The sequence below is a fragment of the Ctenopharyngodon idella genome, chromosome 3 (genome assembly GCF_019924925.1).
Source record: "Ctenopharyngodon idella isolate HZGC_01 chromosome 3, HZGC01, whole genome shotgun sequence".
In the NCBI taxonomy this organism is placed as follows: Eukaryota; Metazoa; Chordata; class Actinopteri; order Cypriniformes; family Xenocyprididae; genus Ctenopharyngodon; species Ctenopharyngodon idella.
Window position 1 is genome coordinate 31,786,805 of NC_067222.1, and position 26,112 is coordinate 31,812,916.

The 26,112-nt window shown below is 37.4% G+C and overlaps 2 long non-coding RNA genes across 3 annotated transcripts in view; one reads left to right on the top strand and one right to left on the bottom strand.

The window, feature by feature from the left end:
* LOC127509640 (uncharacterized) overlaps nucleotides 1–26,112 on the top strand; it is a 160,855-nt gene that overhangs the window by 124,572 nt on the left and 10,171 nt on the right. The gene's annotated exons all lie outside the window — the stretch shown is intronic.
* The window catches only part of LOC127509638 (uncharacterized), a 43,497-nt gene continuing 18,407 nt past the window's right edge, over nucleotides 1,023–26,112 (bottom strand). Inside the window, exons 1-3 of one of the 2 annotated variants that reach the window (XR_007929322.1) lie at nucleotides 16,748–16,762; nucleotides 12,742–12,894; nucleotides 1,023–1,318 (exon numbers count right to left, since the gene is read on the bottom strand). This is a non-coding gene — a long non-coding RNA (uncharacterized LOC127509638). Of the gene's footprint in view, nucleotides 1,319–12,741; nucleotides 12,895–16,592; nucleotides 16,707–16,747; nucleotides 16,763–26,112 lie in introns of those variants that run through there. The other variant, XR_007929323.1, reaches the window with a different exon arrangement.

Below are 26,112 nucleotides of genomic sequence, written 5' to 3' on the forward strand. Positions count from 1 at the left end.
TTGTCCCTTAGAGTATACTGCCCCAGTGACAGCACCGTACCTTTTTTTTCTGACAGTGTATAGAACACATTTTTAATTAATGATAAATTCATTCTTGATCAATTTTGTTGTTGTTTTCAATATTTTCACTCAGGATCATTCAGGGCACCCATTAATAAATTCTGGAGGCAGAATTAAATAATAATATAACATGAAATAGAGATACGTACTAGTTAAACACATCAGGAGAAAAAAATAAGAATGAAATGTGTGCCATTTCAAATGATGCAGGAAGACCAACTGCTACAATGTCACTGAATACTGCTGGTAGAAATACTGTACATTTTGTCATTTACATTTGGGTGGAGCTTTAAAATCTATTACTATATTAAGATCTAATGGCACTGTTGATGAGTCTCTACCAACAGAATCCCTTCTGCATTTCTATTATATTTGTATTAAGAATGTTACAATGTAAATGAACAAACTTGAATGAAAATGTTAAAAAATTCCAAAACAAAAATTATAAATGTTAGTTTGTTTTTGTTGTTTTATGAATTACTTTGACCTTTTCAATAACTGTAATGTGCGATCCAATTTGTATAAATTCATCAAATCACTGTTGTCATCATGACGCTTTCATTCATCTTATTTATTTATTTACTTATTTATTTATTTTGTTTCTGGCTAATACATTAAATAGGTTATGTAAAAGTTATTTGCCACTTCATATCAAACACGTAATTATAAAGAACATGAATTAAATATCAAAGTGAAGTGCTGCAAAAGATGATGATTGTTGAGTTTTTTATTTCTTTGGTGTAAATATTTGCTGATAAATAATGCATTTACTCAAATTTATTATTAGACTTGTTTTTAACAGGATTTTTTATACCAGCTGAATTAAGGTCTATAATTTCTTTATTGAAAACCTGAGAAAATCAGACTGTTGTGGAAAACCATCAGAAACACTCTTAATTTGTAACGACGATGATGTTGATGTTTTTGTACAGGGAGGCTGTTTGCGTCTGTCACTGTGATTCTCCGGCACAATAATACACAGCTGTGTCTTGAGCTTGCATATTATTTCCCTGCAGTGTTATTGTGTTACTGGAGGTGTCTCTGCTGATGCTGAACTTGCTTTTCAGTGAATCCTTGTAGTATAAGCTTCCATCACTCAAGATCACTCCAATCCATTCCAGAGCTTTTCCTGCAGGCTGACGAATCCAGGCTGTACCATAACTAGTAACTGAATAGGAGACTTTACAGTTGATAGTTAGAGTGGCATCAGGACGGACAGTCAGAGACTCAGGCTGAGTGAGTTCCTCTGAATGAATACCTGTATCAAATGAAATAATACCTGTTAGTAAAATAGCATTAAGTTTAAAGACTGTTAACAAGCTTTTTAGCAACAAAATGATGTACCACACAGAAAAGTAGACTAAACTTACAGGATACTACTGCCAGAAGCAACACTAAAGATGAAGAGATCATGGTGTGTTTCACAGCACAGATTGTTCTTCTCTCCCTCTAGTGATCAGATGAATGTATAAACTGACTCATGTCTGGTGTTTAAATATGCAACAGAAGATTTACATAAAGAGCTAATAATCAACTCCACATGCTCAAACAACAAGAATATTGGGATTACATGAAGAGGCATCACACTGTCCTAAACTTTTAGTCATTATTGATATGGTTGAAGTCCATTAGCAGAAAATGTAAACAGTTTATTGTGACTGTAAGTGATTCAAACTATCAAAATGTAAAATGAAGTATTCTTTGATTGAATTTGCCCTGATCAGAGCATTTATGCCAATTAAAGTTTATACATTAAATATGTCTTGTTCTTTTTTTTCTTTAGAGATTTTATATTATTTATTGCATATATTAATTTTATTTGTGTTATTATTTTATTGATGTTACATCTGACAGCAACAGCAGCAGTAATAATGTGTGTCTCTGTTGGGCCATCATCAGAAACACTTGCTTTTCTCAGCTGTTCAGTGAATTGAAATACATTTTAAGTTTTAAAATTAGCATGCAGATTGTCTGATCTGGTTTCAGCAACGGACCTGTAACGGTGCCTGTCTTGTTATTGAATAAGTTAAACTAACAATGTTGAATATTAATAATCAGCATAAGCGCACAGTACTAGATGAATGCGTTGAGATGAAAACCTCTTCATTCACTTTCTGTTAAACGTTGGATTCTTACATTTGTGGATGTGATTTTTCTAGAACTGTCTCCTGCTCGAGTTCTTTTGACTGTTTTCTTGTGATTTTGAAATGCTTTGTAATATTTTGTTGTTCTTTTCTTTTGTTTCTTTTTTTAAAAATGAAGCAAGAAACATTAATCCTATACAATATCTCTGATCTGCTGGACTGGGCATCACAAAGGCAGACAGTGCCCTCTATTGTAATATCAGCAGTATTCTCATTAAAGATTAATAACTTTACTATGACTGCACACAGCAAAAATAAATAAATAACTTTGTTGTTACACCAGCAAAGAAAGGTCTGCAGCTCAGTGCAGTAGCTGCTGTCAGTCACTGAATATCCAGAGATCTTACAGGACAGTGTCAAAACCTGACCAGGCCTTAAGACCATAGAATCAGTTCAACACAGTGGACACCTGGAGAAACAAATATGGCCTAACAAAAATATTTGATTCTAAAGTTCAGAATAATGCTTCCATTAACAGACACAGCTTATTGATAGGCCTTTCTAGTTCATTTGTTTGAGTCTTCAGGTGCACATGATAAACAAATGAATCTGCCAACGTTTTTGTAATGCGTCCCAGGGGTGCCAGGGGTTTCTAGGTGCCGCTTCATCAACCACAAGCACAAGATCTCCGATGCTGAAGTTTCAGCGTGGTTTATTCCACTTCTGGCGTTGTTGCATTAAAGGGAGGTATTCTTTCACCCAACTTTTCCAAAACAAGTCAGTTAAGTATTCAATTCAATTCAATTCACATTTATTTGTATAGCACTTTTCACAATACATATCGTTTCAAAGCAGCTTTACAGAAAATGCATGTCATCATTACAATTTAGAGAATGCAGTAAGCTAATAATGTAATAATTTAGGCAATTAAGTACTGAACTTGTCTCCAGCATCTTCTAATGTACAAGTCTTCTTCATTAAACAGACCAGATGGTAAAGTGGGTTTTGCTCTGAGTTGTAAAATGTGATTGGGTGTCAACGCTTTGAGATATTCTGGATCATCTGAAGATGGAGTGATCGGACGGTCATTCAGTATTGATTCTATTTCGCATAAAACAGTGTGCAAAGTTTCATCGTCCAGCATCTGTTGTTTCACTACTGAATAAAGCACCTTTTTGATTTGCTGGACTAAGTGCTCCCAAACACCATGGGCACCATGAGGCGAGTTGAATGTCCATTTAATGCCATTGTTGATAAGGTAATTTTGAATCTGATTTAATTCTTTCAAAGCATTTTTCAATTCCCGATTAGCACTGACAAGATTGGTGCTATTATCTGAGCGAATTTCCTTTACTTACCCTCGTCGACATAAGAATCTTCTGATCGCACTGATACAGGAGTCTGTATCGAGCATATGGGCCGTTTCAATGTGAACTGCTCGACATGTCAAACACTGTAGCGCTGTCTGACCAAATGAAAGATTCATCCAGATGAAACTGCAACTCTGCTTTCAACATCCTGTCTAAGCGTACAGCTAAGATGGCTGCTGCCAATTCCAATCTTGGTATGTTCATTTCCTATGGCGAATGTCACATTCAATTCTCCTTTCTCATTTAGGAGTCTTAGGTACGATACAGCTCTGTACCCAGCCTCACTTGCATACAAAAAGTTGTGCAACTGTGCGGATGCTATGCTCCCGAAATCTTTGGATGTAAAGCATCTGTTCACACTAAAGGTTTTTAAAGGAATCAATTTATCAAGCCATCTTTGCCACCTTAAAGTAGTATTCAAAGGGATCTTTTCATCCCAGGGAAGTTTGATCATTCACAGATTCTGCAGAATTTGCTTGGCAGAAAGAATGATGGGTGACGGAAACCCCAATGGATCATAAATTGAACTCACAATAGATAAAATGCCACATCTCATTGTTGAATATTGTGTGATTGTCATACTGACAGTGAACACATCCTTTTCTATGTCCCACTGAACATCCAGAGCTCTCTCCATGGGAAGCTGGTCTTTACTGAGGTCCAGCGTCTTCACTGCCTTGGCTCGGCTTTCCTGAGGAATTACACTGAGAACTGAACGGTCATTGCAAATCCATTTGTTAAGTCGAAAACCTCCCTTGCTACACAATTCTGTTAGTTGATCATACAGAGATAAAGCTTGGTCCACTGTATTTACAGCTTTTAAACAATCATCAACATAGAAACTCTGCCTGATGGTGTTAATTACATCTTCTGTATAATCCTTTTGGTTATCATCAGCTGTCTTTAGCAAGGCAAAGGTCGCACAGATCGGTAATGATACTGCACCAAATATATGGACAACTATTCTGTGCTCTTTGAGGTCCATTGTAATGTCTCCATCAGGCCACCAAAGGAAACACTGAAAATCTACATCTTCCTTGGCCACTCTAATCTGGTGGAACATGCCATCACTATCGGTCATAAAGGCAATGGGACCTTGACGAAATCTAAGTAGAACTCCTATCAAATTATTTGTCAAGTCTGGGCCTTGCAACAGCTCTTTATTCAAGGAAGTCCCACCAAACATTGATGCACAGTCGAATACCACATGCAGCGTATTTTTGCATGGGTGCCTAAATCCATGTAGTATGTACCACACCTTTCCATTTTCTAGCTTCAGCTGGTCACTTGGATCTCTGCATACTCCTTTGCAATCACATCATCCATAAACTCTTTGTACTCAGCAAAGAACGACGTGCCTCTTTTGAACCTTTTCAACAAGTGCTGTGCTCGTTGCCGTGCCATGCTCTTTATTGTTTGGCCTTTTTACATTGGACTCACGAAAAGGCAAATTTAAATAGTAATGTCTGTCTTTGAGTTCTGCAGTCTTTGAGATTGTGTCCATGAATTGCCAGTCTTCTACTGACATTTCTGTCTTTTCATCGTACTGCTGTTCAATGAAATTTTGATTTTACTGTTTGATCAACGGTTCCTCCTAAAAAAATTTAATAGGCACTCTATTTACTTGCATTTCAGGGACATTATCCTCATCATCATTCATACCATGATTAACCGGACCTTTAATGACCCAACCAAGGAGAGTTTTCACAGCATACAGTCCATTACTTCCTTCACTGTTGACGATTCTTCATGGTTCCCAATGCTTGCATTTATTGGCGTCAAAACAACATCTCTCAGGTAAGACCACTTTCTAATGTCCTTTTCTTTAGGAATGTTGTCTTTGGTGACTGAGATCGACTTCTGTGTGTATACATCAGGTAATTCTAGAAATCCATTTTCCTTTAAAGCAGCCACTTCTAATCCAGAAACTCTGTAACTGGCCACAAGCTTTTCTAATCAATGCTCCCATATGACCCATAGTTTTCAGAAGTATTTTCATCTTTCTTCCTGCAGCATTTAATTGAGACATCAATTCTTCTGTGCAAAACATTGCAGAACTACCTGGATCAAGGAATGCATACGTCTGCACAACTTTGGTTCCCTTAGTCAATTTTAGTCAATAGTCTTTTGAACCAGCCCCAATATATTTCCCATTTTTCAAGGAATTGAAAAGATTATATTTTTATACTGTTACCAAAATTCCATTCAAGTTGCTGCTTTGCTTCCTTGTATCCTCTTACAGGATCCATGTGCAAGTAACTGCGAACCAGATTTTTGGGTTGTCCAACTGTAAATTGCTCTAAGTAATAGAGTTTGTCTTGCATACTCTCAGTCTTGCCCTCAAATGCTTTAATAAAGGATCTGAACTGCAGAGGATGTTTGCTGTTGCTTTATCAACAAAGCAGTTATTTCATTTTGTTTTTTCAAAACATCTGCAAGAGCTGTATTGTCCAAAGTGGATGAGTCCCTTTTATGTTTCTGAATTTTTTCAATGGTTTTGATGTGTTTTAACCATCAGAGTTGATTTACATTTTTTCCCTTGTTTGTCTTGAGTTATTTGAACCTTTGGTGTTCTTGCAGGTGCAATATATTCAGTAGATGGATAAGTACTGCCTGTGTCAGACTTTGCACTTCCTTTTGTGCTTTTTGAGCTCATTTTTTCGATTTTTGGTATTTTAGATTTCAGGAAAAAAATTACCTTAGCATCTGCTGTAGACATTTCAGATTCTAAAGCAAGCTTTTCTCTTTTTTGCTTTTGGTTGAGCCTCCTCCATATCTAAAAGATGTTTTTTCTCCAAAGCTTGAGCAGTGCAGCGCGCATTAGAAACCCTCCACCTTCCCCGGCTCCACCTGTGTAGATCTGCTACGGGTAATTCATGTACACTATATTGTACAGCAGCAGCATGTCTTACTTGCTCACAGCAGCATGTTGTGTATGTATTGGAGCACATAGCCTTGTGGGGCACCTGTGCTCAGAGTGGTAGTGTTCGAAGTGTTGTGGCCGACACTGACTGGCTGAGGTCTTCCGGTTAAAAAGTCCAGTATTGTCCACAAAAGCCGGTATTGTCCACTGTCAGGCATTGCGAGTTCACGTTTTACAGCAGAAACCAACAAGCGCCCTTGTTGTTTGTGTACAGAAACCGATAAGTCCGTTTTAGCGAATCAGCACGCAGTATTCAGGTCAGGTGACAAGGGATCTAGTCACTACAAAAATACGCGCTAGCTGAGAGAAGTGTCGTCAAAGCGGACAAAGTGATGGAGGATTTATAATTTCGACTCCTGCAAGTCCTTGTATACCATACACGTCTTACATGCCGAACCCTTGGTTGTCCTTTTGCGTTTGTGTGTGTGTGTGTGCGTGTGTGTGTGTGTGTGTGTTTGTGTGTGTAACGAGTTATAGTAAATACAATTTGAATGTAACACATTGCTTTTTCACTAGAATCCTTCTATTGTATTTTGTATTTATTTATTTATGTATTTCTTTGAGTAATATTTGTTGATTCTACTGTCTACTGTTTAGAGACTTTTATTTTGACATTTTCTCCTAGTGCTTACTGACGCCATTTTCAAGTGAGTGCATGCCTCTCGCCAGTTCGCATTGTTTATGCTGGGACGAGGAATATCTCGTTATGGAATGCCCACAAGAGTGAGATATGAACTTTATTCATGTTAATCCACAGATGGAGTGAAGTGAATGATGGTCGTGGCTGTCAATAAATCCCCTTTTGGTGAACAGAAGTAAAAGTGTCCTGGGTCTTCTTACACACAACACAGATGATGGTAGCGGCGGTCAGCAAAGGACCGGATACATTGGTGCCGTGACCCGGATTTGAAGATTTGCTTCCAGATCTACGTCAGTTGGGTCGCCGAGGGACACTGCATTGAGGTTCACTGTTTTGTTAGGTGTTTTGTTTGGTATTTCTAATATTTATTTTTGCACTTTCTCATTTAAGTGACTATTCTGTTAAGTGTTTAAGTGTTTATTCTGTTTATAAATTTATTTTCAATTGTAATATTTTGTTCGTGTGGAATTGAACATGGCATTCAGTTTAAAAGGATTAGGTCTTGGGAGGGGAAAGTTTTTTGGTGAAACTCCAGTTACTCCATTTGTGAGGGAAAGTAAAGTGAAAAGAACATCTCCTGTATTATGCTCCACACGTGTAATTGATCACAATCCCAGTCCAGTAGCTGACACTGTACCCTTAGCTGTTCCAGACATAACAAATCCAAATTGGCAAGGTTTGATAGCACACATTGCTCAGCAAGTGGGGCAGACCATGTTAGCATCTCAAAAAGAGGCTAGTTATGGTAAAGAAGAAAATAGAGGTGCACAAACACCAAGGCTAGGTACCAGCAAGACATTCTCAGAAATACATTCACTTAACTTGGCTGGAGTGAGGTTAATCATGCAGAGTGAAGCAAAAGAGCCCCCAGTGTACCGTGGCGATGCATCAGACAAGCTTAGTGTGCGCGAATGGGAGGAGCTGATGGACATGTATCTGAGAAAAAGAGGAATACCATTAGCAGAGCAGCATCAAGAGATCTTAAGCAGACTGATGGGTAAAGCTAAAGATGTCGTCAGAGTCACTCTCCGTTGTAATTCAGCTTTAAACCCAGCTGAGAACCCAAAAGTTATCATGGACATCCCGAAACAGCAATTTAGCGATGTTAATTATTCTTGTATGCCCTTGGCTGACTTCTATGGCACTGTTCCATTAGCAGGAGAAGATCCCGTTGAATACTGGGTGCGTCTGAATAAAGCAGTGGATCTTGCAGAGGAAGCTTTAAAGAGGCTTGGACGATGAATGGAGGATCCATGTCAAGAAGCGGCCATGATGTTTGTGAAGTACTGCCCTAACTCCACTCTTGCTGCAGTAAAAGGGACTGTACAAGCGCAAAATGCAAAATGTCCAGGCAGTTGAGGCATTTGACGATTTGTTCTATGCACTAGTCAGTGTAAATAATGTGTTTTCAATGAAGGGAATGCTTGATACAGGTTCCATGGCCTGCACTTTTAGTGACAAAACAGAAAAGAGGATGTTAAGTGAGAATGTACTGCCTTCACCCACACCACTTCAAAAGGAAGTCATCTTAGTAGGATGTGGTGGCAAGGTTACAAGACCAAAATGTATGTATGGTCAAGCTGAAAGTTAATGGAGAGAGCTGCCTAGTGCCCATTCTCATTGTACCCGGCCAGCGGGATGATCTGATCATTGGCACAAATGTGATCAAATTCCTTCCTCGTCGCATGAAAGGTAGCAGTGATTACTGGAGACTAATCACAGTGTGGAACCGATGGCAGGATGTGAGCAGTTCCTGGATGTTATGGCCAACACGTGTCGGTGGAAAGGTTCAGAGCTCCCAGACAAGGTAGGAACCATCAAGCTACAGCAAAGTGTTACCCTCTTAGCAAAGCAGGAACATCTTGTCTGGGGAAAATTGCCAAAAAATGGCCCCATGTCCCCAGGGAGCACAGTTGTAGTGGAACCAACAATTCGAGGTCTGCGTCGCGAGACATCATGGTCGGGCGGGTTGTCACGCCATTATGGGGTGATCGCTGTGTTCCTGTAAAAGTCACCAACTTTTCTGACAAGCCAGTCACTCTAAGGAGAAATCGCAAATTAGCAGATGTGTTCCCGTGTGTTGCAGTGGAAGATTTTGAACTTTTTCAAGGGCCGAGTCGAGCTGAAGTGGTTGCGAAGAAGGATCAGCGTTCGCCTAATTCATCGGCTGATTTCAGACATAGATTGGAAACTGTTGGTCTCACTGATCTTGACATCCAGTCCTGCTCTGTCAGCCATGAGTCAAAAGAGGAATTGGTCCAATTACTGGAGAGATACAACGATGTGTTTTCCAAGCATGCATTGGATTGTGGTGAAGTAAGAGGGTTTGTTCACCGCATTCGGCTAATGGATAAGCATCCATTTAGACTCCTTTATCGTAGAGTGCCGCCAGCACACTACCAAAAGTTGCGGCAAGTTTTGTCCCAGATGGAAGAATCCTCTGCTGTCAGACCGGAGAGTTTCAGATACACCATGCTGTTTGAATTATCTCTGGTGATCTCTATTCGTCCCTCAACACTTTTTACATACACTGTTTTACTGGCATCATACAAGATGAGCCTCATCCAGTTCAATGCTTTCCCTGCTGGCTGTCTGATCCAGTGCATGCCAGATTGTCCAAAATCAAATCCAGATCCTCTACAGGAAAGGTTCAAAATTTCTCCAGGCTTTTTGGTAACAGAACTTGATGGGATGGACTCCAGGCTTTGACCATTAACACTTAAAACAATTGAAAGTTATAATGACCTGTCCACAGTATCATATACAGTACACCCATTAATAAATTCTGGAGGCAGAATGAAATAATAATATAACATGTGTAAGGAACCCCGCATCGGCCCAAAAACGGAATCCGACGGCCTGGGCGAAGGTTAACGCGTGTATGTCTTTTCAGCGCCTCTGTGAAGTTCACTTAATTTCACTCGTTTAATCTGACTCCAATTTTAAATGATTATTACTCTTAGGTTGTGTTCCCAATTAGAAATTAATCATTTGTTATGTATTAATTTAGATTTTTGATTATTCTGGGTATCTCATATTTTCAATTATTCGTTCATTACGGACCCATATCGCTTAGAAAAGTCACTTCGGCCGGTGAGTGCCTTTCACGATCACAAACTCGCCAGTTCTGATCTTAGTCAGAGGGTGCAGAGTTTACTAATGCATTTGAGTCGAACCGCCACATGCTTGTTCATACAAAAACACAGTTTTCTTAGTCACAGTACTGCAACTTGCTAAGCCAGTTGATAGACAAAAATCAAAAAGTCCCATGATGTGCTCACATGCTCCTTTCATGGGCCTTTAGTTTGAATCTATCCTGACGCAGATTTGCGGAAATATGGACTCCAATAATCTACTGGTCATAATGATTTCAGAAGAATCCAGAGTAAATCAAATATAACATTTTATTTGTCAAGTAAAAATGTATCATGCCAATTACATTACAGTTAGACAATTAGAAGCCAATTCAGAAATAACAAATGCATAACATCAATTACTCAAAGAAATGCATGTACACACAGTGATGTGTGAATGTCTTCAGACATTCACCCATCTCTGCACGGGGGCTTCTGGCTACAGAAAATCCCCCATGACTGCTTTGCACTTTACCTTATATACAGACCAGAACAAAAGGGTTGTAAATATTTATTACACCAACACCTTGGGGGGAGAAAGGAGGACAGAATTCTCCTTAGTTTTCAATCTTCTTTATAATACCAGTGACTGCTGTGAAATTGAGACCATTTTACCAATCGCACTGAGACATTTAAAATGATACCAAACATGAAAGGGGTAAAACAATAGGTATACAAGTTACATTATACATAGAATATAAACTTTCAGTGACTTGAGTCAGGGGGAAAGGAAGGAGGGTTTGTGTGTGTGGGGGGGGCAAGGCGTTGTCCTATGCTATTTCTTTGAGATCTTCTCACCAGATGAGTTTTATTGCTTTATTGCAGGGCACTTGATCTCAGTTTTTGCCTAGCAGGAAAATCAAGTCTTACACATGAAATAGAGATACGTACTAGTTAAACACATCAGGAGAAAAAAATAAGAATGAAATGTGTGCCATTTCAAATGATGCAGGAAGACCAACTGCTACAATGTCACTGAATACTGCTGGTAGAAATACTGTACATTATGTCATTTACATTTGGGTGGAGCTTTAAAATCTAATACTATATTAAGATCTAATGGCACTGTTGATGAGTCTCTACCAACAGAATCCCTTCTGCATTTGTGGGATGTTTATGTTTGTATTACACTCTAAAAACAACCCAAGTTGGGTTGAAAATGGACAAACCCAGCAATTGGTTTGTTTTAACCCAGTGGTTTGCTCAACCTGCTGAGTAGTTTTATTTAACTCAACTATTTTTAAAACATTACTGTATTGCTTGCTTAAAATGAACCCAAAGTACATTGGAAATGAACATTTATTAATATATTTAATAAGTTTAATGAATAATAATTAAACAATAAACATTTATTAAATTACTTATTAATAAATGTTCACCTTTTGATTATTATTGTTGACTCTAGTAATTATTTGTCTGATTTTTAATTTCCAACCTATTTTTGGTTCATTTTAAGCCAGCCATACAGTAATTATTAGACAATATTTGAGTTAAATAAAACTACCCAGCACGTTGGGCAAACATTTAACCCAACCGCTGGGTTTGTCCATTTTCAACCCAACTTAGGTAGTTTTTAACCCAGCATTTTTTAGAGTGTAAGAATGCTACAACGTAGCCTTTTCAATAACTGTAATGTGCGATCCAGTTTGTATAAATTCATCATATCAGTTGTCATTATGACACTTTCATGCTTTTTATTTATTTATTTATTTATTTTGTTTCTGGCTACTACCTTAAGTCGAAGGTTATTTAAAAGTTATTTTCCACTTTATATCGAACATGTAATTGTAAAGAACTTGAAGCAAATATCAAAGTATAAGTTAATATCAAGTGCTGCAAGATGATTGTTGAGTTTTTAATTTCTTTGGTGCAAATATTTGCTGATAAATAATGCATTTCCTCAAATTTATTATTAGACTTGTTTTTTGTTTGTTTGTTTTTGTTTTAATAGGATTTTGTTATACCAGCTGAATTAAGGTCTATAATGTATTTATTGAAAACCTAAAATCTGAGAAAATCAGACTGTTGTGGAAAACCATCAGAAACACTCTTAATTTGTAATGATGATGATGTTGATGTTTTTGTACAGGGAGGCTGTTTGCGTCTGTCACTGTGATTCTCTGGCACAATAATACACAGCTGTGTCTTGAGCTTGCATATTATTTCCCTGCAGTGTTATTGTGTTACTGGAGGTGTCTCTGCTGATGCTGAACTTGCTTTTCAGTGAATCCTTGTAGTATAAGCTTCCACTACTCCAGATCACTCCAATCCATTCCAGAGCTTTTCCTGCAGGCTGACGAATCCAGGCTGTATGATAACTAGTAACTGAATATGAGACTTTACAGTTGATAGTTAGAGTGGCATCAGGACGGACAGTCAGAGACTCAGGCTGAGTGAGTTCCTCTGAATGAATACCTGTATCAAATGAAATAATACCTGTTAGTAAAATAGCATGAAGTTTAAAGATGGTTAACAACAAGCTTTTTAGCAACAAAATGATGTATCACACAGAAAAGTAGACTAAACTTACAGGATACTACTGCCAGAAGCAACACTAAAGATGAAGAGATCATGGTGTGTTTCACAGCACAGTTTGTTCTTCTCTCCCTCTAGTGATCAGATGAATGTATAAACTGACTCATGTCTGGTGTTTAAATATGCAACAGAAGATTTACATAAAGAGCTAATAATCAACTCCACATGCTCAAACAACAAGAATAATTTTAGTAGAATACTTGAACTTTTAGTCATTATTGATATGGTTGAAGTCCATTAGCAGAAAATGTAAACAGTTTATTGTGACTGTAAGTGATTCAAACTATCAAAATGTAAAATGAAGTATTCTTTGATTGAATTTGCCCTGATCAGAGCATTTATGCTAATTAAAGTTTATACATTAAATATGTCTTGTTCTTTTTTTTTTCTTTAGAGATTTTATATTATTTATTGCATATATTAATTATATTTGTGTTATAATTTTATTGATGTTACATCTGACAGCAACAACAGCAGTAATAATGTGTGTTTCTGTTGGGCCATCATCAGAAACACTTGCTTTTCTCACCTGTTCAGTGAATTGAAATAAATTTTAAGTTTTAAAATTAGCATGCAGATTGTCTGATCTGGTTTCAGCAACAGACCTGTAACGGTGCCTGTCTTGTTATTGAATAAGTTAAACTAACAATGTTGAATATTAATAATCAGCATAAGCACACAGTACTAGCTGGCCTCACAGCTGCTAAAAAGATGATTGCGTTGAGATGGAAACTCCTCATTCACTTCCTGTTAAATGTTGGATTCCTATATTTTTGGATGTGATTTTTCTAGAACTGTCTCCTGCTCGAGATCTTTTGACTGTTTTTTTTGTGATTTTGAAATGCTTTGTAGTATTTTGTTGTTCTTTTCTTTTGTTTCTTCTTTTAAAAATGAAGCAAGAAACATTAATCCATAATGTTTTAATAATGGGGGGGCATAACTTTGTTGTTACCAGCAAAGAAAGGTCTGCAGCTCATTTCTCAAATATTTGTTTGGCTGTAAAACACTGATATTTATTGCTGGAAGAGTCTCTGGTAATTTGAAATCTACTTTTCAGGTTATTACTGTAATATGTGTTACCATCACCACATATCTCTCCGACTCATTCCAGAGCTTTTCCCTTTTCCTGCAGCCTGTCTTAGCAACTTAGATATGCTGAATCCAGTTATTGTACATGCAAGTTTATGAGACTCTCCTGGTTTTTAACCACTGTGTCAGACTCAGTGAATGTCTGACATTCAATGTGGAAAAAAAAAACAATATTAAATGTTTAAATTTATTAAATTTAGATTTTAATGGTTAATGTTTGAGATCTGTATAAACAGACCATTATTTTTCTATTATTAGAGATAAAAGTCATTTTTGTGTATTGTATTATTTTTCATTTTAAATTCTTTAATGGATTTTAATGTAATTGATTTTAATTATAATATGAAACTCAGATATGACTACAAACCCCATTTCCAGAAAAGTTGGGATATTTTGTAAAATGCAGTAAAATCAAGATTCTGTGATTTGTTAATTCTCTTGAACCTTTATTTAACTGACAGAAGTACAAAGAAAAGATTTCCAATGTTTTCACTGACCAACTTAAGGGTATTTTGTAAATATAAACAACTTTTGATTTTGATGGCTGCAACACACTCCAAAAAAGTTGGGACAGAGTCAAAATAATAGTGAAAAGGTTATAGAATATCTGAGTTAAACGGTTTTGAAACAGCCCACAATAAGCAGGTGAATTGGTAATAGGTGAGGGGATCGTGATTGGGTATAAAAGGAGCATCTCAGTCTTTGCAAGCAAAGATGGGTCATGGCTCACCACTTTGTGCCAAATTTCATGAGAGAATTGTCAGACAAATCAAAAATTACATTTCTTAATGCAAGATTGCAAAGTATTTGAGTCTTTCACCATCTGCATGCATAATATTGTGAAAAGATTTAGGGAATCCAGAGAAATCTGAGTCCACGTAGGGCCAGGCAAGAGACCTCCGTTAAATGTGCGTGACCTTCAAGCTCTCAGATGGTATTGTATGAGAAACCGCCATGCTGCTGTGTTAGAAATAGCCACATGGGCTCGGGAGTACTTTTTAAAACCATTGTCACTTAACACAGTCTGCCGCTGCATCAGGAAATGCAACTTGAATCTCTGTTACACAAGGAGAAATCAGTTCTATACAGAGATGGCACCGAGTTCTCTGGGCCCGAGCTCAGATGGTCCAAAAGACAGTGGAAATGTGTGCTGTGGTCAGATGAGTCCAAGTTTCAACTTGTTTTTGAAAAAAAACGGACATCAAGTTCTCAGTCCCAAAGACGAAAGGGACCATCAGCGACAGATGCAAAAGCAAACATCTGTCATGGTATGGAGGTGCATCAGTGCAAACAGCATGGGTGACTATATGTGTGAAGGAATCATTGACGTGGAGGCGTATACTGGGATTGTACAGAGACATATACTGCCATAAAGATGACACCTTTCCTGGGAAGCAAGACAATGCCAGGCTTCATTCTGGTTTCTAGATGCTCTACACCATAGAGTGGATGTGCTTGACTGTCTGTCTGCAGTCCAGATCTGACTCCTATTGAAAATATATGGCCCATCATGAAAAGGAGAATCAGACGATGATGACCACGGACTGTTGAGCAGCTGTCTTGTATCAGGTGAGATTGGGCAAAAAATTCACTTGCAAAACTTCAACAATTAGTATCCTCAGTTCCCAAACAATTAAAAAGTGTAATTAAAAGAAAAGGCGATGTGACACAATGGTAAACGTGCCTCTGTCCCAAGTTTTTTGGAGTGTGTTGCAGCCATCAAAATCAAAATTTGTTTATATTTACAAAATACACTTAAGTTGGTCAGTGAAAACATTGAAAATATTTTCTTTGTACTTTTGTTAGTTAAATAAAGGTTCAAGAGAACTAACAAACCACAGATTCTTGATTTTACTGCATTTATACATTTTTTAAATAACACAACATTGAAAGTTTAAAACCACTAAAAAACAATGTTGAAAAATAAAATATAAGACAATATCAAGTCAAGTGATGCATTACTGCCATCTATTGGTGTTTGGCCAATACTGTTGTAAGACTCACAGATTAAAGTGCTTCAGTTCATTGACAGACACAGATCTGTGCTGTTGAAACAGTCGCTAAAAACTCTAACACAGGGTCAAAACAAAGACATAAAAATCTTTTAAACTTTCCTTCGAGTCTGGCTTAGGCAATCTTAAAGAAAGCAAAGCCAATGTCGTGAGACAGATAGAAGAGATTATTGATTTTATTGACTTCCTATTAAAACATATATTACTTTATCTGTAAATCTGTTGTTCTGTAAATCTGTTGTTATAAAACTTTTGAAGAAAAACATGACAAATACCCTAATTTGTACAATGATGTGTTTTTGTACAGGGAGGCTGTTTGCGTCTGTCACTGTGATCTTCTGGCACAATAATACACAGCTGTGTCTTGAGCTTGCATATTATTTCCCTGCAGTGTTATTGTGTTACTGGAGGTGTCTCTGCTGATGCTGAACTTGCTTTTCAGTGAATCCTTGTAGTCTAAGCCTCCATCACTCCAGATCACTCCAATCCATTCCAGAGCTTTTCCTGCAGGCTGACGAATCCAGGCTGTATGATAGCTAGTAACTGAATATGAGACTTTACAGTTGATAGTTAGAGTGGCATCAGGACGGACAGTCAGAGACTCAGGCTGAGTGAGTTCCTCTGAATGAATACCTGTATCAAATGAAATAATACCTGTTAGTAAAATAGCATGAAGTTTAAAGACTGTTAACAAGCTTTTTAGCAACTAAATGATGTATCACACAGAAAAGTAGACTAAACTTACAGGATACTACTGCCAGAAGCAACACTAAAGATGAAGAGATCATGGTGTGTTTCACAGCACAGTTTGTTCTTCTCTCCCTCTAGTGATCAGATGAATGTAGAAACTGACTCATGTCTGGTGTTTAAATATGCAACAGAAGATTTACATAAACACACAGAGCTAATAATCAGCTTCACATGCTAAAAAATATTTATGTTACGATTCATATGATTTATTGCTCTTATGTTGCTCTTATAGAATTTTATGACATCAAGCTTATGTTTTGTGAACATTTTTTTTCTGCTGGACATTTTATATATCTCCATCTACTTTAATTCTTTTAATTCAGGGGTTGATAAAACTAATATTGGTATATTGGAAAGCAACAAAAGCAGTAGGTCAGTAATCAAGGATGGGCAGTATTTATGATACATGTATTTCAAATACAAAATAGTATTTTGTAATTTGTATTTGATAGGGTTGATGAAAATGGCTTTGTATTTTGTATCAAAATACTTTAGTGTTTTGTATTTTTGTATTTTTAAAATACTGTAAAATACTTTGTAAGAGGTCTACATGATGACATCATAAAATTGCGGCCTCTGATTGGTGCTTACTCAGTAGTTTGCAGAGACTTGTTGAGATCAGAACAGAAAATTGATCAATATGGAAGAAGGTGGTCAAGGTAAGAAACGTGCAGGCTGACAGCTTTCCATCAATTTTTTGCACAAATTGCTATAATTTTTAACAGTTCATGTTAAGTTTTGGTGTTCGTTTTGGTAGCCTAGGCTAAATAGTTGACCAATTTACATAATGTTCTTGAAAACAATTATACCGAGCAGCAGCCCCCTATATTTATGATTAACAATCAAATGATTAATTAGTGCTATGAATAAAGGTGCCATCAGTTCTCTTCTTAGAAATGACTTGTTTGTCATTGAGTCAGTGTTGCAGATGCAAAGTAGGCCCTTCGTTACCAAACACCAAGTAACTAAATTAGGATACAATTATGAGTCATTCGCAAACATTATACCGTTGGTTACTTTAAAACTAACCTTCATCTGGGAGATCACAGGGATATGTTAATATTTGATCTGTTAAAGCCACAATATGTAAATTTTCACCGCTAGAGATTGCTCATTCAAAACAGGGGTAGCTCGATGACACCTTGATTTCACAGAATCATGGGAGGTGTTGTCTTCACGTCTACAGCCGGTGGAAAAGAATCGGGACAGGACTCAGGCAGAAATCATGTTCATGGATGAGATTATTAACGTTACTGTAAGCAGAGCATGGCCGAGTGCTGTGGGAGCAGTAATGAGGCTGCTGGAGCAATTGCTAATGAGAGACGAGCGCGACACATGTCTCGACAGCAGCGGATCTTTTATTATGCCACTGTCGCTGCTTCCGCTTCTTCTAGTCATCTGCACGTAGGGTAAAGCAGCAGCGCTGTTTATCATATTAGATACATTTGTGTGCTATGAGACACTTGTTGCACACTGCAGTAAGCTAGATCGATATTAGTTATGGTAACACATAGTACTCGCTGTAAATCCAGAAAACAAGATTCAAACAAAAAGGCTTAGGGCCAGATTTACTAACAGCTTGTGCCAGCGCAAACCTTCTTTTGGTGTTAAAAAACTACTGTTGGGATTTGCGTGTTTGTCAGATTACATGTTAAGTTGCGCCTGTGTCGACCTGCTCCTGATGAGAGCATCAGAATCAGGCATCAGCTCTGTTCATTTGCGACCCAACGCTAATTTGCACTGCTCTTGGTAGATTGCTTTAGTCATTATGTAAATGATTTGACTGTGTCTGTGCTCTTTAATTTGCGTGTTAGCAGTAGATCACGCGCAAAACTTGCCACTCCCATCGACGCATTTGTGGAATTGCGCTCTCACGCTAATTTGCCCCGTTTAGTAAATCTGGCCCTTACTGTGTTAAGCCTATATAACATGATGAGTTTTCTGTCGATGAATGTATCCAGACAGTTGCCCTCCTGTCTAATAAAACACATAATATACAGTACTAAAGTGTCTTTGATGTTTCCATGGTTTCGACAAAATAAAACCGGAAATCGAAGGTAATGATGTCATTGATAGGCGACACACGGACACGATCTGTGTCCTGATTAAAATTGCTTATTTCTCTGGATTTAAACATTCTTGGAAACATTTGGGATAATGTAAGTACACAAGTCAACAAAATATATAACATTGTTCTAGTGGTTTTTGGATATTTTAATCTAAAAATCCTACATATTTGTGCCTTTAGCTGGTTGCATATGTCAGATTTGTTGCATGACTCGGGCAGAGAAAAGCTATTGGTTTCATTTACTTAATCAACTGAGTCAGTGTAATGGTGAAGGGATAGATCAAATAGGCCAATTAATGGAAGGTTTGCAAAGACATTTCATGCTTCCTTGTAAAAGTATTTTTTAGTATTTTTAAAATACAAAAATACAGTAGTTTACTTTGATACATGGTGTGGCTGCTGTATTTTGTAGTATATTTTGATACATTTAAAAATAAGGTATTTGGTATTTTATTTTAAAATACATTTTGATGTATTTTTGCCCAACCCTGTCAGTAATCACGGTTCTGTTGGACCTGCATCTGAAAGTCTAAAGGCCTCGCTTTTGCTTGTAATAATGAAGCAAACTTGTCAGCTTAGAAAATAAAAAACACTTGAATTAGGATACGATTCATATTTTTATCTTCCTATGTTAGAGGATTTTTTCTTTTTTCTTTTCATTTAAGATGTTTTAGAACTGCTTGTTGTTTATTATTCACAGTAAGATGCTGATATTCATTATAATATGTTTTGCTCTTGTAGAGTCACTTTCACTTGTAGACTCCTGGAAGAGTCTCTGGTTTATTGAAACATATTTTTAGTTTGTCACTGTAAAATGTGTAGCCACTACCACAAATCTACATATCAAAAATATGTGTTGTGGTAAAGGAGTCAGATATGCCTTTGTGCTGTGTGATGTTAGAGTTTTTATACTGTACTTCACTGTAAATTTAATTGTAATATAATAGACTTTAATAATGCTGTGACAGAAATATCTTTTCATTAGGCTGTATTTGTGGATTTTTTATTCTCTGCTGCCACCTGTTGAACTCTAGTGACAAGAGATGAAACACTCAAGTGGTTTTTGTTCAACCGTGCAACAACTTTGTGTCACTGTGTTTGTTTTGCGCAGTAATATGTGGCTGAGTCTTCTGTTGTCAGGCCCGACAGTTTCAGATATACCATATTCTTTGAATTATCTCTGGTGATTTCAGTTCGTCTGTTGAAGGGTTCGGTGTAGTCATGGCCGCTGCCATCACTATAAACACGTCCAATCCACACAAGAGGTTTTCCAGCTTGTTGTCTGATCCAGTGCATGCTACAGCAGCTAAAGCTGAACCCGGATCCTCTACAGGACAGAGTCAGAGTTTCTCCAGGCTTTTTCTGAACTGTGCTTTCAATGGACTCCATACTTTGACATTTTAGACCTAAAACGAAGATTGAAAAGACTGATTTCATTTGAAACATATGTATTAGAACTGATAATAGAAATGTGTTTCATGAGAAAACTCACGGTGTACGCTGAATGAGAGCAGCAGTAAGCAGAGTGAACTCTTCATCTTGAAAGTGCTGATGTAACGCTCCAGATCCAATCAGAAGCACATAAATACTGAACAAACATACAGGAGTGTTTGATTTGCATTGGGAGGGTCACAAGGTACAATCATGACTGAAGGCCAAACTATTTAAGAACAGCATAATGTGAATATGCACCTTTCTGTTTAATGTTATATGTCACAGTACACAATAAGAAAAGTTTTTTCTGCTTTTTATTTTTTGTTTGTTGATCACACGTGCTCATGCTGTTTGCAGTCAACTAGATAACATGATATTTATTCATGCTGCTTGATAACTGAATCAACTGAAAAGAGAATCGAAAAAATAATCTTGTGTGGGAACAGGTGCATGTTAATTTTATGTTTCTTAATAATTATTAATGCTGCTCAATCAGTGGCTGAAAACTCCAATCGCACCTCTGAGACAACAGTAACACTGGGTCAAAACAAGCTCAAAACTGAACTTTACTGACCAACAGACTTTATAACCTGATGAAAGCAAAGAGATGCAAGAGGTGATGGATTTTATTGACTTTCTATTGAAACAAATAATGCTTTAATCGTTTTTGTTAATTATGGTTATTTTAGCTAATTATGTGTTGTATTTATTAGGTAATTGTTGTTGTTGATTCAGTGTACATACATTTTAATGTCGTCAAATGAATATCAGCTGTGAATGATGAACATTTTATGAATATTGGTTTTGAAAGTTTGAGGACAAAATGATAAATACCCTAATGTGAATGTAGTGATGTTTTTGTACAGGGAGGCTGTTTGCGTCTGTCACTGTGATTCTCTGGCACAATAATACACAGCTGTGTCTTGAGCTTGCATATTATTTCCCTGCAGTGTTATCGTGTTACTGGAGGTGTCTCTGCTGATGCTGAACTTGCTTTTCAGTGAATCCTTGTAGTATAAGCTTCCACCAGAGCTGATCACTCCAATCCATTCCAGAGCTTTTCCTGCAGGCTGACGAATCCAGGCTGTATGATAACTAGTAACTGAATAGGAGACTTTACAGTTGATCGTTAGAGTGGCATCAGGACGGACAGTCAGAGACTCAGGCTGAGGGAGTTCCTCTGAATGAATACCTGTATCAAATGAAATAATACCTGTTAGTAAAATAGCATGAAGTTTAAAGATGGTTAACAACAAGCTTTTTAGCAACAAAATGATGTATCACACAGAAAAGTAGACTAAACTTACAGGATACTACTGCCAGAAGCAACACTAAAGATGAAGAGATCATGGTGTGTTTCACAGCACAGTTTGTTCTTCTCTCCCTCTAGTGATCAGATGAATGTATAAACTGACTCATGTCTGGTGTTTAAATATGCAACAGAAGATTTACATAAAGAGCTAATAATCAACTCCACATGCTCAAACAACAAGAATATTGGGATTACATGAAGAGGCATCACACTGTCCTGAACTTTTAGTCATTATTGATATGGTTGAAGTCCATTAGCAGAAAATGTAAACAGTTTATTGTGACTGTAAGTGATTCAAACTATCAAAATGTAAAATGAAGTATTCTTTGATTGAATTTGCCCTGATCAGAGCATTTATGCCAATTAAAGTTTATACATTAAATATGTCTTGTTCTTTTTTTTCTTTAGAGATTTTATATTATTTATTGCATATATTAATTTTATTTGTGTTATTATTTTATTGATGTTACATCTGACAGCAACAACAGCAGTAATAATGTGTGTTTCTGTTGGGCCATCATCAGAAACACTTGCTTTTCTCAGCTGTTCAGTGAATTGAAATAAATGTTAAGTTTTAAAATTAGCATGCAGATTGTCTGATCTGGTTTCAGCAACGGACCTGTAACAGTGCCTGTCTTGTTATTGAATAAGCTTAGCTAACAATGTTGAATATTAATAATCAGCATAAGCGCACAGTACTAGATGAATGCGTTGAGATGAAAACCTCTTCATTCACTTTCTGTTGAACGTTGGATTCTTACATTTGTGGATGTGATTTTTCTAGAACTGTCTCCTGCTCGAGTTCTTTTGACTGTTTTCTTGTGATTTTGAAATGCTTTGTAATATTTTGTTGTTCTTTTCTTTTGTTTTTTGTTTTTTAAAAATGAAGCAAGAAACATTAATCCTATACAATATCTCTGATCTGCTGGACTGGGCATCACAAAGGCAGACAGTGCCCTCTATTGTAATATCAGCAGTATTCTCATTAAAGATTAATAACTTTACTATGACTGCACACAGCAAAAATAAATAAATAACTTTGTTGTTACACCAGCAAAGAAAGGTCTGCAGCTCAGTGCAGTAGCTGCTGTCAGTCACTGAATATCCAGAGATCTTACAGGACAGTGTTAAAACCTGACCAGGCCTTAAGACCATAGAATCAGTTCAACACAGTGGACACCTGGAGAAACAAATATGGCCTAACAAAAATATTTGATTCTAAAGTTCAGAATAATGCTTCCATTAACAGACACAGCTTATTGATAGGCCTTTCTAGTTCATTTGTTTGAGTCTTCAGGTGCACATGATGAACAAATGAATCTGCCAACGTTTTTGTAATGCATCCCAGGGGTGCCAGGGGTTTCTAGGTGCCGCTTCATCAACCACAAGCACAAGATCTCCGATGCTGAAGTTTCAGCGTGGTTTATTCCACTTCTGGCATTGTTGCATTAAAGGGAGGTATTCTTTCACCCAACTTTTCCAAAACAAGTCAGTTAAGTATTCAATTCAATTCAATTCACATTTATTTGTATAGCACTTTTCACAATACATATCGTTTCAAAGCAGCTTTACAGAAAATGCATGTCATCATTACAATTTAGAGAATGCAGTTAGCTAATAATGTAATAATTTAGGCAATTAAGTACTGAACTTGTCTCCAGCATCTTCTAATGTACAAGTCTTCTTCATTAAACAGACCAGATGGTAAAGTGGGTTTTGCTCTGAGTTGTAAAATGTGATTGGGTGTCAACGCTTTGAGATATTCTGGATCATCTGAAGATGGAGTGATCGGACGGTCATTCAGTATTGATTCTATTTCGCATAAAACAGTGTGCAAAGTTTCATCGTCCAGCATCTGTTGTTTCACTACTGAATAAAGCACCTTTTTGATTTGCTGGACTAAGTGCTCCCAAACACCATGGGCACCATGAGGTGAGTTGAATGTCCATTTAATGCCATTGTTGATAAGGTAATTTTGAATCTGATTTAATTCTTTCAAAGCATTTTTCAATTCCCGATTAGCACTGACAAGATTGGTGCTATTATCCGAGCGAATTTCCTTTACTTACCCTCGTCAACATAAGAATCTTCTGATCGCACTGATACAGGAGTCTGTATCGAGCATATGGGCCGTTTCAATGTGAACTGCTCGACATGTCAAACACTGTAGCGCTGTCTGACCAAATGAAAGATTCATCCAGATGAAACTGCAACTCTGCTTTCAACATCCTGTCTAAGCGTACAGCTAAGATGGCTGCTGTCAATTCCAATCTTGGTATGTTCGTTTCCTATGGCAAATGTCACATTCAATTCTCCTTTGTCGTTTAGGAGTCTTAGGTACGATACAGCTCTGTACCCAGCCTCACTTGCATACGAAAAGTTGTGCAACTGTGCGGATGCTATGCTCCCGAAATCTTTGGATGTAAAGCATCTGTTCACACTAAAGGTTTTTAAAGGAATCAATTTATCAAGCCATTTTTGCCACCTTAAAGTAGTATTGTCGAAGTCGAAAACCTCCCTTGCTACACAATTCTGTTAGTTGATCATACAGAGATAAAGCTTGGTCCACTGTATTTACAGCTTTTAAACAATCATCAACATAGAAACTCTGCCTGATGGTGTTAATTACATCTTCTGTATAATCCTTTTGGTTATCATCAGCTGTCTTTAGCAAGGCAAAGGTCGCACAGATCGGTAATGATACTGCACCAAATATATGGACAACTATTCTGTGCTCTTTGAGGTCCATTGTAATGTCTCCATCAGGCCACCAAAGGAAACGCTGAAAATCTACATCTTCCTTGGCCACTCTAATCTGGTGGAACATGCCATCACTATCGGTCATAAAGGCAATGGGACCTTGACGAAATCTAAGTAGAACTCCTATCAAATTATTTGTCAAGTCTGGGCCTTGCAACAGCTCTTTATTTAAGGAAGTCCCACCAAACATTGATGCACAGTCGAATACCACATGCAGTGTATTTTTGCATGGGTGCATAAATCCATGTAGTATGTACCACACCTTTCCATTTTCTAGCTTCAGCTGGTCACTTGGATCTCTGCATACCCCTTTGCAATCACATCATCCATAAACTCTTTGTACTCAGCAAAGAACGACGTGCCTCTTTTGAACCTTTTCAACAAGTGCTGTGCTCGTTGCCGTGCCATGCTCTTTATTGTTTGGCCTTTTTACATTGGACTCACGAAAAACCAAATTTAAATAGTAATGTCTGTCTTTGAGTTCTGCAGTCTTTGAGATTGTGTCCATGAATTGCCAGTCTTCTACTGACATTTCTGTCTTTTCATCGTACTGCTGTTCAATGAAATTTTGATTGTACTGTTTGATCAACAGTTCCTCCTAAAAAAATTTAATAGGCACTCTATTTACTTGCATTTCAGGGACATTATCCTCATCATCATTCATACCATGATTAACCGGACCTTTAATGACCCAACCAAGGAGAGTTTTCACAGCATACAGTCCATTACTTCCTTCACTGTTGACGATTCTCCATGGTTCCCAATGCTTGCATTTATTGGCGTTAAAACAACATCTCTCAGGTAAGACCACTTTCTAATGTCCTTTTCTTTAGGAATGTTGTCTTTGGTGACTGAGATCGACTTCTGTGTGTATACATCAGGTAATTCTAGAAATCCATTTTCCTTTAAAGCAGCCACTTCTAATCCAGAAACTCTGTAACTGGCCACAAGCTTTTCCTGACCCATAGTTTTTTCATCTTTCTTCCTGCAGCATTTAATTGAGACATCAATTCTTCTGTGCAAAACATTGCAGAACTACCTCGATCAAGGAATGCATATGCCTGCACAACTTTGGTTCCCTTAGTCAATTTTAGTCAATAGTCTTTTGAACCAGCCCCAATATATATCCCATTTTTCAAGGAAACCAATGCATTTGATATCTGATCTTTTGAAAAGACTTTAGGAGTCTTTTCTTTGAATTTCCTTGCTCTCAATATGTAGAATGGTTGGGTGACGTTGGTGACAAATCTGACAGTTCTTGCGGTTTGGACAGGTTTTGCTCATATGCCCATGTCCCAAACATCCAAAACACAATCCTTTTACCTTTATAAATTCCACCTTTTCTTTGTTGGGTTTGACTTTAAATGGCTTACAAACTTCAATGGTGTGGTTTTAATCACAAAACATGCATGGCAGCTTTTCCACTGCATTTGAGGCACTATAACTTCATTTCAGCTTGTCGTTCATTTATTCTGCTATAGTAGTAACTGTGGTTACAAAACTGCTGCCTCTGTTGGGAGATTTAAAACTGAGCTTTGCAGTTGTTGTTACTTTAGAGATTTCCCTCTTGTCTCTTGGGCTTTGCATGTCACCAAATACAGGATCCAATGCAGCTTGTGTCTCTCTTTCAATGAATTCAAGAAGAACTTTGAACATGACTTTGCCATTGTGACTATCCTGTATGCTGCAAGCCATTGTTCTCCACTTGTCGCGAAGCTTGAAAGACAGTTTGGAAACAATTGTTCTCAAGTTGGCTGAATTTTCCAGCTCCTCCACAAAATTAACTTCTTGCACAGTGTTAAAACAGCTACAAAGAAAGAGTGCACATGATCTTAGAGCTGGTCCATCCTCTGCCTTTAAAGCCGTCCAATTCAAAGACTTTTCAATGAAAGCAGATTATATTTTTATACTGTTACCAAAATTCCATTCAAGTTGCTGCTT